Here is a 13,877-nt window from a genome sequence, read left to right as displayed (position 1 = left end):
TATTTTATGTGTTTACTGTGTGTCAAGCCTTCTATTAAATGCTCTATACATACCAGCTTATTTATTTCTTAGAACTACATGAGATTGATATTACCATGACCCTTTTCTTTGAAATAATGTAAATGAGGCTTTGAGATGGTTACTTGCCAGCATTTCATTGCTGGTAAGTAACAGAGCCAGGAAGTAAACCCAGATATGTCTGATGACATAGCTTGCTCTTAATCACCAAGGGCATTTGAAACCATGGGATTGGATTCCAGCTTCTTGGCAGAAGGTAAAGGGAAATAAGAAAGGAAAATGACACAGGGCATGGTAACATCTGGCAGAAGGAAAGGAAGCTTTACTAATTAGTCGATTTAACTTTACTAGTGAAAGAAATCACACCTGAATTGGTTTAAACAAAAGAGAGGATTTTAATGGGAAGATAAGCTGTGAAATAGTTGGACAACCGTGACTGGAGAAAGGCCACGCTCTCTCATAACATTGGGAATCAGGGACCAGAGCATTAGTCTTCTTTCTTTTTCTCTTAGCTGTGCTTCTCTCCCTGTGTCAAGTACATTCGTCTCTCTTTCTGTAAGAGTTTTATTCATGTGGCAAGAATTCAGGTAGCCAAACATCCCAGAATTTCATAGCTTGTGACTTTAGCCAACAGAGGGACAACGACAAGAGTCTCTGGGACTCATGTCCAAAAATTCAGGGCAAGGCTCTGATTGGTCCAGCCTAGGTCAAGTGCCATATCAGTTAGGACACTTTTTGCTGTATGACAGAGAAAATCTAAATAACCCTTTATTATATATTTTTCTCACATCACAAGAAATCTGGAGGGAGATGGCTCTGGGGCGGGTTCAGCACTAAATGATGTCAAGGGGCAGAATATCTAGGATTCTTTCAGCATTCCACTCATGATAGAAAAATGGCCACTGTTTCTACGATAATCATATCCTCATGGCAGCATCTGAAGCAGGAGGAAAGGGGGCAGAAAAGAAAACTCTCGGTAGGACATTCTCTCTTTGTCATGAGGGACACTACTGCATTTTAGGTTTACTGGGGCCTGAACAAATATAATTTTGGGGATCTTCTTTAAGAAAGACAGAATAATATTAAAAATACAAAATTAGTCATAGAGTCTTGGCTGGGGTCGTTGTGAGTATGGAGTCCTAAGCTGAAGCTTCATTAGCTTCCATGTAAATTGTCTCTGTTGAATTTCCTGTGCTGTCTCTGTGGCTGAACTGAGTCACGTAGTCACTCCTGGCTGCAAGGAGCTTGGGAAAATGAGTATCTGGAACTCGCAGCAGCTAACTTTGGAGATAGGTATCTAAGACTAGGGAAGAAGGGGAGAAGAATGGCTGTCGAATGTGGACCAATTTGTTTCCACAGATGTCTATCACTGGAATGTTTATGCATAGCCAGAGGTATAGACTCATAGTATAAAACATGGCTGTTGTTTAAAGTAATTATGTGGATGGGTATGGTGGGATGAACGGTATCCCGCCCAAAATTTGTCCACCTAGAATCTCAGAATGTGAATTATTTGGGTAGAGGGTCTTTGCAGATGTCATTAGTTAAGGACCTTGGGATGAATTATAATGGATTTAGGGTGGGCCCTAAATCTAACGACTGGTGTCCTTTTAAAAGAGGAGAGATACACAGGCACACAGAGAAGGCCATGTGAAGATGGAAGCAGAGATTGGAGTTATGCTGTCACCAGCCGAGGAATGCCTGCAGACACCAGAGGCTGAAAAAGGCAAGGAAGGATTCTCCCCTAGAGCCTTCAGAGAGTGCATAGCCCTGTTCACACCTTCATTTCTGGCCTTTAGCGTCTAGAATTACGAGAGAACAAATTTCTGTTGTATTAAGCCGTCCAGCTTATGGTTATTTGTCATGGCAGCCACAGGAAATGAAGACAATGGTATAGGGTAGTTATCAGAAGCTGGTGCTGGTGCCCATCGCAGGATTTATAAAAGGAGTTTACCAGCAGGTTGAGTCACAGGTACAGGATGAGAGTCAGGTTGGTGCATTGCTTGATGGTCATGATGCGCCACTGGAATTTCAAAGCTAGGAAGAGGTCGTGTGAAACCCAGACAAGAGAGTAGAGGATGTGAGACAGGAAGACACGTACTGTTCCATCCAGACAGCTAATCCCTAAGCATTTCTACCCTTTGCTGTCTGTCCATGAATGCTCTGCATCAGAAATGTCCCTGTCCTCTCACTCTTGCCTAGGTCACTCACTTGCTTAATTCACTGTATCAGCTTCTCTCTGTGAAGTGAACATGGAAGGCGCACACTGCTCCTTTTAGGCCTTCCAGTCATTGGTGTGGAGTGCTGTGTTTGTGAGTGTGTGTGTGTGTATGTGTGTGAGTGTGTGAATACAGTGACGTTCACAATTTTCCAGTTTTAGATATTAAGTGATAAAAGCAGAATCTCTGTCTCTTTGGTTTTCTTTTCTGGTAGAATACTCTTGAAGTTATTTAAGAAGTGCTTAAGTGAAATTGATGGCATGTAATGTATATCTTATGGAGTTTGAGCTTAAGAAAAACAAGAGACACTGATATTAAATTCTTATAAGTCTTCTGTATTTAAATACAGTAATTTAAAAAATCTGTTATTTGGGGACAATGAGGTATTTCACATTTATTTATTTTGGACATAAAGGAAATCAGCTCTTCTGAAGGAGCACAATTTCTCATTCTGTACTGTTTTGCTGTGAATACACCGTAAATGTACATACACTTCCATGAATTCTTATATAGACGTATCTCTTCCTTGATGACTCAGTGTCGACGTTATGCACGTCCATTATTGTCCTTTGCTGCAGTGTGATGTTCTAGGACCCCTTTCCTAAATGCCCTGGACAATCACGTTGCTGAACTGTTGCCCTTTTCTCTTGCTATGAGCCAGCCAGCTGTGCTTCTGGCAATTGCCAGCACACTTTCCTCTACCAAAATGCTGTTTTTCTTCAATGTGCTGTTTCTAATCCACTGTGGCCTGGGAATCCAAATAACACAGCTTGTTAGAAGTGATCTTAATGTAAGAATAAATGCCCCCAAGCAAGCATGTGCGTCCCCCAAGTGAGTTTCTTTGGGAATCTATTCTTCGAGTTAGGTGTAATCAGTTTTAGTGCATGGATGGCCAGAGTAATTTTTTCTGTGCTTCTGAACGCTCAAATAGATCCAGCTGGCCAATGAGGTGCTTGATAGCATCCAGCAAATTCTCAGGAGGAACCGTTTTTTCCCCCTTTACGTTGTTTTCCACGTCCTAAGTTATTTTTAAATATGATATGTGTGTTCTTGTTCATTTTCAGATATTGATGGGATACTATTAACTGGAGGAATAATGCTTTACTTCTAAAGCCTCCATCTTGGGGAGTTACCTTGCCCAAACTTTGGATAATGATAATGTGTTTATTCTGGGCTGGTTAAGAGTCTGTGTTGTTAATGACTGACACACAGCCACCATGTGTGGCAAAACCGGGTTAACTCGAAAGGAAAAAACTGCGAGAATAACCTGATGGTGCCAAGAAGTCATATTTTAAACATACAGCCAGCCCTCTATAACCGCGATTTCCTTATCTGCAACTTCAACCAACCAGAACCTGTGGATACGAGAGCCGCTGCACTACACCATTTTATGTAAAGGACCTGAGCATCCCTGGACTTTTTTTTTGTATCCACGGAGGTCCGGGAACCAATACCCCCGCAGATACTGAGGGGCAACCGGACTGTACATAGAAGTAGCAGAAGTCACAGGAGAAGAGCCAGTGTTTCCTAGGATGTCATATTGTTTGTGAGTCAGGCTGCAGAAGGTCTTTGCGTCTTGAGGTGACATTTAAGTCAAAATGACAAGAGTAGGAATTTTGAGGTCCAAATCAATAAGGCACGCGGATGATAGGCATTTGATGTAAGGAAATCGAGTCTTTAAGCAGACCTTGTTTCTCGTAGGTCCTTTTCAACTGCATTGTATGCACACTCTTGCTGTGAGAGAGTAAACGGTGAAGGGCATAGAATACATATAAGACGGAAGAGCCAAGTGTAAATAGTCACAGTCTTTAAAAATAATGCAGGTTTAAGAAAATGAGTGCTTCTATAAATCACTGGAAAACTCGATGATGATTCTAACTGCAGATGGGCTTTAAAACAAGTGTGTGAGTTTACTGCAGCTTCTCAACTCCCAACTGGATACTAAAAAAAAAAGGCTCTTTCTCAATTTCCTGTTCTTGTGCCTTATTAAAATCATTCTGTTGCTCTGACCCCCGCCCCCGTTTCTTTCTTCTTTTCACATCTGTGTTTGTGTGGGGAGGATGTTACCCACAGTTCCCGGCCATGAGGAATGCATGAAAGTCATGAAGATGAGATGGTGACCCAGCTACAGCGTGTGTGAAATGAGTGATGGGAAGAGAGAGGGAGAGAGCAAGCCGTGGTGCAGGGTTATGAGTTGTACAGTTATTTCTAGCTTTGAATTGTTTCCAAATCTCATACATTCACAGACAGCCTCGCCAAAGCCCACAGCTGTCATGCATTTTCAACAGATTCCACAGGGCCTAGATGAGGTTTGAAGGCATTCCTTTGCTCTTACACATTAGCTAGAAGGAATTACCGTAACATCTGATATTGTGGAAGTGGGATCTTTGCCATCCTGACCTTGCCGAAGCAGTCCGGAAATAGGGGTCCAAGAATGTATTATCTCATACGGCCTCTAAAGGTCACTGGGGGCCCCTCGGTGGCATTCCAGCAAAACCCAAGCACCCAACATGCTCTGCTTTTGGAGAAACTGTGCTGCTCTGTGTGGACACAGTGGGCAGACACGTGTTCCCATTGTTATTTGGATGTTTGTCATAGGGAAGGCATGTTCCACTGGAGAAATTCCCAGCTGTCAGTAATGTGCTGATACACCACAGCCAATCATCAGAGGGCGAGCCAAATAAACAGGATGTGCACAATGTGTGTGATTGCATGAGTGTGTGGCAAAACTTCTGCCCATTTCACAGCCTCATAATGGGATTGACATGCATTGCTTAAGCTGCATCTGTCTGTTTAGGGTAGAAACACATAAACACCATGGAAACAATGTGTTAGAAAGCCCTTTCTTTGGCTATATGGGCTGTTGGTATGATGGGATGAAATCTGTATAAACTGGGAATGAATGTGGCTTTAGTGTCATGGGTTTGCTTGCTGGGAAGTGCCTTCAAGTCATCCAAACACAGAGGAGAGGAAATGATCAGATCATCAGTGGCTATTGTAGATTGACCAAGGGGCTGAGTCTCTGTGGCTATTTCTACGTACCACTGGAGTCATCTTCATCCTTTCTTCTTGTAAGCCACTCTTTAGTTCCCCCATCTGTGCAATAAATTGTAGGGAAATAATAATTATCTTGTAGGATTGTTGTTAAGATGTAATGAGAGAATACATGTAAAATGTATAATATGCACTTTCCGTCACCCATCTTTGTATTATTTTTCTCCAAGGTCCTCATCACAGTCAGACACACTGGATTATATTCGTTAAATGTTGTCTCCCTAAACTGGAACATAAGCTCCACAAAACTGGGTGTGTTTTGTTCTCCGCTGTATCATTGCCTAGACCAGCAGCCTATACTAGGTAGGTCCTCACAAATATCTGTTAAATAAATGAATATTAGTTATTATTATTATTACTATTATAATCATCTCTTTCAGACTCAGATACCATGCTTTTAAGAAATTCTCAAAATACTGTTTAGGTTTGCGTAGTTACTGAGAGGCTTCAGATATATTTGATATGTAATCATAGAATTTAATAACTTATAGAAACATCAGAACATATTGAGTTTAACCTCTTCAGTTTATGAGAGAACTTAAAATATCCCATGGCCAGTGATGCTAAGTGATGTTCCCTCAGTCAAGAATTACCTAGTGGCAGATAAGATCTGGCATTAAAGGCCTGTGACACCCAATGCAGTACTCATTCTTCTGTGTCCCACTGACTTCTAATTTGGGTACCAACATGGCTCTCGCCTCTCAGTGGACCAAGCCTCAATCCAGGTGAAAACCCAGGTCCTATTTCATCATTGTGTGTTACTCCAAACTTCTCATCACCTCTGGTTGATTGGTTATTGCTGTCTTCTACGTTTTTCACAGTGATGGAATTTCTTATTTTGGTGATAAAATGTGCTTTAGTCACATGTCATATACAAAGATGGCTGAGAATTACAAGGGGCCAGGGAGAGCGGCTCCTCCCCAGATCACTTAGTGAAAAGTTGTGCGCCTTTTATCAGCGCTATCTGGAGTCCTTCCCTGGATTTTGAGATCTCCAGGCTGTTCCATTTGGGGAGAAAATCAGAATAAATAAAAGCTATAAAGGCTATAGCACTTCCAACTCCAGAGCTATCTAGGGGAAAAGAAGGTATAAATTCATCCAACAAACATTTATCAAGTGTTTGCAGTATGGTAAGCAATGTGTATGCGTGTGGATGGAGTTTACAAATAAGTTTTAATTTGCATCTTTCCTCAAGGAGTTTACAATCTAGCTGAAAACAATTATCCAAAATAAATCCTATAGTACGTAACATTGACAACAGTTAGAACATGAAGAGTGAAGATGAAAATAAAAATTTGAAGGAGCTTAGAGAAGGAAAAAAAAAATCACTTCCGGGGGTGAATGGGATGTCCATGTAAGAGGCAACATCTTACATAGACTGTCATGGATCAGTAGTATTCTTCAAAGTCCATGCATCTTAGGTGAAATATACTTTAAAGTTGATTACTTAGGCTCTGTTTTACCTCACGACATTTTATATTCTCATGTATGCCATATAATAGACACATCTATATGCAACATAATGCAACCACAATAGCTTATTTCTCAAAAAGAGGCTTTTATTAGAGGTATTATTACATATATTTGCATAGCCACAATTATAAACATTTACCTGAGTTTATGAATGATAGTATACTCCTAAAAGAAAAAAATATCGTATCTTGCACATACACATGTACAATATTTGGAGTATCTGTACATAGCTAAGAATTAAACAGACCCTTTTTGGACACTGATGATTTGACTCACATAACTGATTATGGTTGAAACACAAAAGGTTTGCAAACCAAAGTCAACTATGACGTAGTGTGGAGTACTAAAGGGACCCAGGAGCTGAACCTATGACTTTTACACTAAAAGTCCCATTTACAATTTCCTCCACAGACTTTTTTTTTTCCCCTTGTGGGTGTATCTTTCTACTTAAAATAATTGTACTGCATTTATTTTAATAGTTGATCTCTTTCCTGATCCTTATTTTCAAAAGTAAATATAATGGTGGTTAAGTAAGTATTTTTTAATATCTTTATTGGAGTATAATTGCTTCACAATGTTGTGTTAGTTTCTGCTGTGCAACAAAATGAATCAGCTATACGTATACATATATCCCCATATCCCCTCCCTCTTGCATCTCCCTCCCACCCTCCCTATCCCACTCCTCTAGGTGGTCACAAAGCAGGGAGCTGATCTCCCTGTGTTATGCGGCTGCTTCCCACTAGCTATCTATTTTACATTTGGAAGTGTATATATGTCAATGCTACTCTGTCACTTCGTCTCAGCTTCCCCTTCCCCCCACCATGTCCTCAAGTCCGTCCTCTACATCTGCATCTTTATTCCTGCCCTGCCACTAGGTTCATCAGTACCGTTTTTTTAGATTCCGTATATGTGTGTTAGCATACAGTATTTGTTTTTCTCTTTCTGACTTACTTCACTCTGTATGACAGACTCTAGGTCCATCCACCTCATTACAAATAACTCAATTTCGATCCTTTTTATGGCTGAGTTATATTCCATATTAGATGCCACATCTAAATAAGCATCTTTAGTTTTGCTAAATATTTTACAGTGCCTTAAGTGCTACATGTTAACTAAAATTTGAAAGTTCTTTTTTTTATTGAGGTATAATTGACGTAGAACATTGTTAGTTTCAGATGTACACCATAATAATTCGATATCTGTATATATTGCAAAATGATTATCACACTATGTCTTGAAAGTTTTGACTAATTTTATTAATTAAACCATATGTTATGTTTTCTTTTGACCCAATCAAAAATTTAAAAAAGTATGATTTATAGAGGAATGAACGACAGGAATGTGGTTTGCCTCAGTTTAGTGCAGTGATGGCTCTTCATTTTCCATTCTTCTCTGCCATTTTGACTTTGCGTGTCCTGCCCAGCAGAGAAGTTGTTGGCTGTGGGCTCTCTGTCCTTAGTGTCCGTGCCATTGGCCTGTTGGTTTTCTGACTGTGGGTTGCTCTAGCCGCCCATTCTGTGTGCTGGCTCCTAGAGCCACGACTGCAGCCTTAGGTCTTTGTTTCTCATGCAGAACATGCTGACAGATGTGCTCCTGAACATTTTAACCAGCACACTTACTCTGGCTTCTTCTGAAGCTGATGAAATTACCAAATCAATTTTATGCTCCTCGGAAGAACAAAGGGAAGGCAAAACCAGAAAGATGGATCAAACAGAGCCACTCTGGAAGATGTCTCAGAGCTTTAACAGAGCATAAGAACAAAGGTGTTCAGTGGCTTTGGGGGGCCATGTTCTCTCACGGTGAGAATCGAATGAAAACAGCCTACTCAAAGCCTGCGTACTGTGTCTCACTATAATTAGTTTTTAATACTACTATTGGATCTTAGAGCAGATTAGCCATTGCTATTTGTGCAGACAGGTCAATCAAATTTTTGGAAATATCCTGAGACAGGTTTCCTGAGGTCATGAAAATATGACTACAGCAAAAAGAATGATGTATTACCAAATATTTATTGAACTGTTATTATGGGAAGGAGACATTTAAATTGTAAATATTTATGCAATACACAGTCCCTGCCCAGGGGACCTTGTACACAGTTGCTGAAACTGGTGTGGAGCCTTCTATGGTTGAAGAACATCAAGAGCATAATCAAAGATAAGAGGGTTTTCCAGTGGCTGATGGACTATTAGATCTGAAAAGCCTTTGAGAAATCATCTACTCCTCCTTATTCTCTGCATATGATAACTGTAAACGTGACCTGCTCAAGATCACACAGAAATTTAGCGGAAAGTCAGATACAAACATCTTTCCTCTAAATCTGCTACGTAATTTTTTTCATTATATGCCATATATATTTATACTGATTTAAGCAAGTCAAATGCAATTGAATTTTACTTGTATTAGTTTAGTGCTTATTGTTGATTGTTTTAATTTGAACGTGCTTAATCTGTTTTTTCTCTGTGTTGTATATTTTAAGGCATTGGAGAGAGGGCAAGAGAAAAACTTCTCTATTTTGCACTTTAATTTTTTTCATTTTTTATTAGTACTAATTTGAAACTTTTCATTATATAAGTAATACATGCTGATGGAATAAAACTAGAAAATATAGATAAGGAAAAAGAGAAGATTAAATTCAATTATAATCCAGTTCCCTAGAGAAAAACACTATTTTTTATATATATATATATATATATATATATATATATATATATATATATTTTCTTTGTTTGCAATAAAAAAATGGGATCACATCTAACCTACTATTTTATACTTCATTTTTGCATGTAACTATTACATGGGCATTTTTCATGTGAGTAAGTGTGTTTGGAATATCACTTTTATTGGGACTGCAAAATGGTCTGTTTTATTCATCTTATATTTTGGACATTTTACTTATTGTCAATTTTTGAACATTTTGAGAACAAATATTTTGTTGTAAATATTCTGAAATGAAGATGCATATAATTATATGTTTAAAGGTAATTATTTCCTTTACATTTTCCGAAGTAGAGTTCCTGGATCAAAGGATTCACATATATGCTAGACTTTTGATGCAAAGTGGGACCACCACCAACACCTTTTATTCCCGATTTCAAAATTTGTGCAGTAGTTCCTATTCAGTGCTGCAGGACTTTAAAATCTGGCAAGGGTAAAGAGGTCTGTTAAAAAAAAAAAAACTCTCCAGCAAGGTATATAAGGTCACAATGGCTTAATATCCACACAACAGGACTATCATTTCCTGAAACATATTAAATAGATGGTATCGATCAGACACTGATGATAAGTGTTCAACGTAGATGTCTCCTCATTTCTATCCTTCAAAGGCAAGAGGATGATGATCCTAAATTTAGAGGTGGCATCAGGAGCTGGCTTTTGTTACATCTTCATACCTCCTCACCAGAGTTCTCTGACTCACACCTGCTAAATCTGGCATGTAAACTGGATACATGGTTCTCTAAGAACTTGGAAGTCTTCAGATGTTAACTAGAAAGCAAATATTGTTACCACTTAGAGGACACTGTGCTTCTCTTACTACTTGTTTGAGTTTACTTTCTGTGTGTGATTACTTATCGATATGAGAATAAGTAATAGTCATTATTTTTCAACTTAGTTTGCTAAAAGCTGCTAGATGTATATAATGAAAATACTAAATTCAGTGAGATTTGCATGCATCTTTTAAAAGTAAGAATATACTTTCTATTATAAAAGCATTTTCAAAAAGAAAAATGCACACACGTATTTATTTTTTGCAATGATAATCCTTCACATTTTGGTGCCTTACAGAGTACAAACTCTTTGGTTTTCTCCGATAAGAAATAGTTGAGCTAGTTTCAAGCATGTTGTTTTGCGATAATGTTTTGAGATAATGGTGTTTTGTGATAATAGTTGTAGAGAATTTCAAGCATGATGTTGAAGAATAGAAATTAACACCTACCTCTGTTTCTGAAACAGTCTAAACATTCAAGGGAAAATATTATTGCACTTGTTTTATACCATCTGTGATTAAAATTGTTTATATCATAAATTAAAAAATATCTCCAAAGGTAAAATTTTTTTCCAGCTAAGTATTTTGTGACCTAAGTAAATGTTTATATAACTTTAGATTATACTATAACTCAACTCATAATATTTTCAATAAATACATGAGCAATTATTTTACCATATATCTCAAGAGTGGGTTAGTTCATTCTTTGGAATGGACAACTGTCGTTTTCAATTTTTACTTTCTGTTTACAGGTTGTGTTTCGCTTGATGAGTGGATTCTGGGATAGCTCTAGGAAAACTGTTGAAACTTTATTGGTACTTTTGTGGGATAATGTGGATTTTGTACTTCATAACTACACTCATACTAGTAAATATTATTTTGTCAGATGAGCTTAGTCTGCTTTGAAAACAGAGAGGAGGATATTGCAGTACTGAGCACAGGAAAGGCCTACTTTGATGGAATGGAGAGAAGGGAGGGAAACTTTTAAAAAAGCCTAGAGCATAGATGACTTCCAGCTCAGGGCTGACTCAGGTATTGACTGTTGGAGAGTTCTGGGCAATCATTAGGAAGAATGAAAGTCCTGAGCACCTGCCTGGGTGGGTGTTTGCCCACGTTAAGAGCCATGTTCCACTTGACCTTGATACTCCCTGTCAACCCAAATATTTGCTCTGGATAACATCTTTCCTCTGCTTCATCACTTCCTTTCTCTCCTTCAAATTACAGTTTAGGGCCCACTTTGTCCAGGACAATTTCTCGAACATCCAGTAACCTCCAAACCACCAACATAATTCTGGATCCTCTAGACTACTCATCACTTTTGTAATCATTGCAGCTCCTATTTTTATAGATAGAATATGTGTCTGTGCTGCTTCCCTTATTAAACTATAATCATGCAGCTGAGACCAATTCTAATCTTGACTATGTTCCCTGAAACACTAAACAAAATAGTTACATATCTGAGCATTTCTAAATAAACCTAGTCCCAAGGGGAGTTTATACCGATTTTTTAACCAGTAAGTTGAAAATATTTCTATTAGTTGGATTAAAAGGAAGGAGAGGAAAAAAGGAGATGACTCTGAGCATTGAGATAGTTCTGGAAGATTTACTTCGTGCTGGACATTATACTGAACTTTTTTTTTTTTTTTACACATTACCTCATACAATCCTCATCACCACTCTTGGGGGAGATACTGTTAAATTCATTTTAGAGATGAAGACATAAAGAATTTTTTTCTGATGAGGCTCAGAGGATTCAGAGACTTGGTCTAGGACACATAATTAGTAAGTGGAAGGACTGGAATAAGAATACAAAAAATGTGTGACAAGAAACATTCTCTTAGCCGATTCTAGCATCTTCATATCCATTTTCCACTGACCTGATTCTAATGATGTAAAGTAATGCTTTCAAACTTCTTTTCTTATTTTAAACTTTCCAAGCTCTGGTTGGTGCTGAAAGTTGCTATTTCGGTAATTGATTCTACTGTATGGATTGAGAATTTTAGGGTGTAGGATCGCACAGTAGGTTCTTTACTCACCTGATCTATAAACATAGGACCATTGCCTTTTTAATCTGGAAAGAACTCTAGGGATCAATGTATTCTTTAAGTCCATAGGGCTTCTCTGCTTCTCACAAAATATCCAGTTGAAAACTGTTGTGAAAATGGGAGTCAAAGGTCTTTCTTCTCAGTGTAGGGCTGAAAATATCACATTATTATTATTAATATTATATAAATATAATATTATATTGTCTTTGTAGGCATGCCAGCTAATGCAGTTACTTGGTTGTTATATCTTATATGAGGTAATAGTGACTATTATAAATTTTTTTCCTTTACAACATGTCACATATTTTTTCAAATGAAATGTGACTCAGATAGCCAATTCTAGTCAAGTAATACCTAAATTGTAATATTTTACAATGTTGAACACAATTTCCTACCAGCATGGTATAGAATGTAATATCTTTTTGAAATACTACCCATGGAGAAAAATGTGATGGTTGCAGAAATATGTCATCAGAGACTAGGCCAAATTAACCGACACAATAATTTCCTTCCAAATGCAAACATGCTTAACTTAAAAGAAAGATCTGCTTCATGATGTTATAAACATATCCTTCTCTGGAGCAGTCTTGATAATTAATGCCACATATTCATGGTGAGAAATATATATGAGTTTGGTCATAAATGTTCTCATGCATTTTAAATGTCAATAAAATGAATAGCCTTTATTATTTCCGAATGATAACTTGTTCCTAGACACTGCTACTTTGCAGGGGATAATGACTGCGTTGGCACATAATGAAATATTACAGGAACATGCCTTAAGCATTTGTAAGACACACCCTTAGCTCTGAATCAATGCAGTAAAAGCAACATATAAGGACACAAGGAATATGCTTGAGGAAATCCAACCCCTGCCCTTGCTTCCACTTCCACTCTCATAAATCAGTCTAGGTGAATATCTTAAGCTCAGTTAGAAAAAGAATTTTAAAAAGACAATGCTCCTCTTTCTTTGGCTTGCAGGACCAAGTGCTCTATTCATGGTCACCCCTGCTTTCTAGACACAGCTTTTGTTTGTTTTTCAGAAAATCTCCAAGGGCTTGACTTCTGCGGGCAATTTTGTTCCACATTAAGAGAGAAGGACTTATATGTATTCTTACTTCATGGCACATTAAAAACATGTGAGGCTGATGCAATAGGAGTGGATAAGAGCAGTTAGTTTGTGTGATGGGAAGAATTATCTACTGAATAGAAAAATTAAAAATAGGACTTCTGATTTCAGTTCCGACATCTAAAGGGCTTGGAAGTGGTCACTCCTGTCTTCACAATGATGAAACTAAATACACTTCAAATGGATGACTTTCCTTGGACCCATCAGAGAATAGGGGCTGCAGGGCCACTTTGCCACTTTGAATTTTGGCAAGATGGGCAAATCCAGAGTCACAACTGAGATCTACTCACCTGGACTGGAAGTTGCTAGTGCCATAATCTGGTAGTGACACTTACATGGTAATTTTGAGAAAATTCTGGAGGCTGAATATGAAGTAGGATGAAAGTGAGAAACTTGTGGGACTGCAGCTTTATGGGTCTCTGGTGAGCTTTAAGCTTCAGGAGCCCAACTCGTCT

General features: G+C 38.2%; 1 long non-coding RNA gene across 1 annotated transcript in view; it reads left to right on the top strand.

Moving 5' to 3' along the window:
• LOC307185616 overlaps positions 1-5,579 on the top strand; it is a 118,876-nt gene extending 113,297 nt beyond the window's left edge. The window contains exon 3 of the long non-coding RNA XR_013828120.1: positions 5,462-5,579. This is a non-coding gene — a long non-coding RNA (uncharacterized lncRNA). The remainder of the gene's footprint in view (positions 1-5,461) is intronic.
• The last annotated feature ends 8,298 nt before the right edge of the window (positions 5,580-13,877 follow it).

The sequence above is a fragment of the Stenella coeruleoalba genome, assembly GCF_951394435.1.
Source record: "Stenella coeruleoalba genome assembly, chromosome: 4".
Lineage (NCBI taxonomy): Eukaryota > Metazoa > Chordata > Mammalia > Artiodactyla > Delphinidae > Stenella > Stenella coeruleoalba.
Note: the sequence above shows the minus strand (reverse complement) of the source record. Positions and strands in the feature narration are given on the sequence as shown.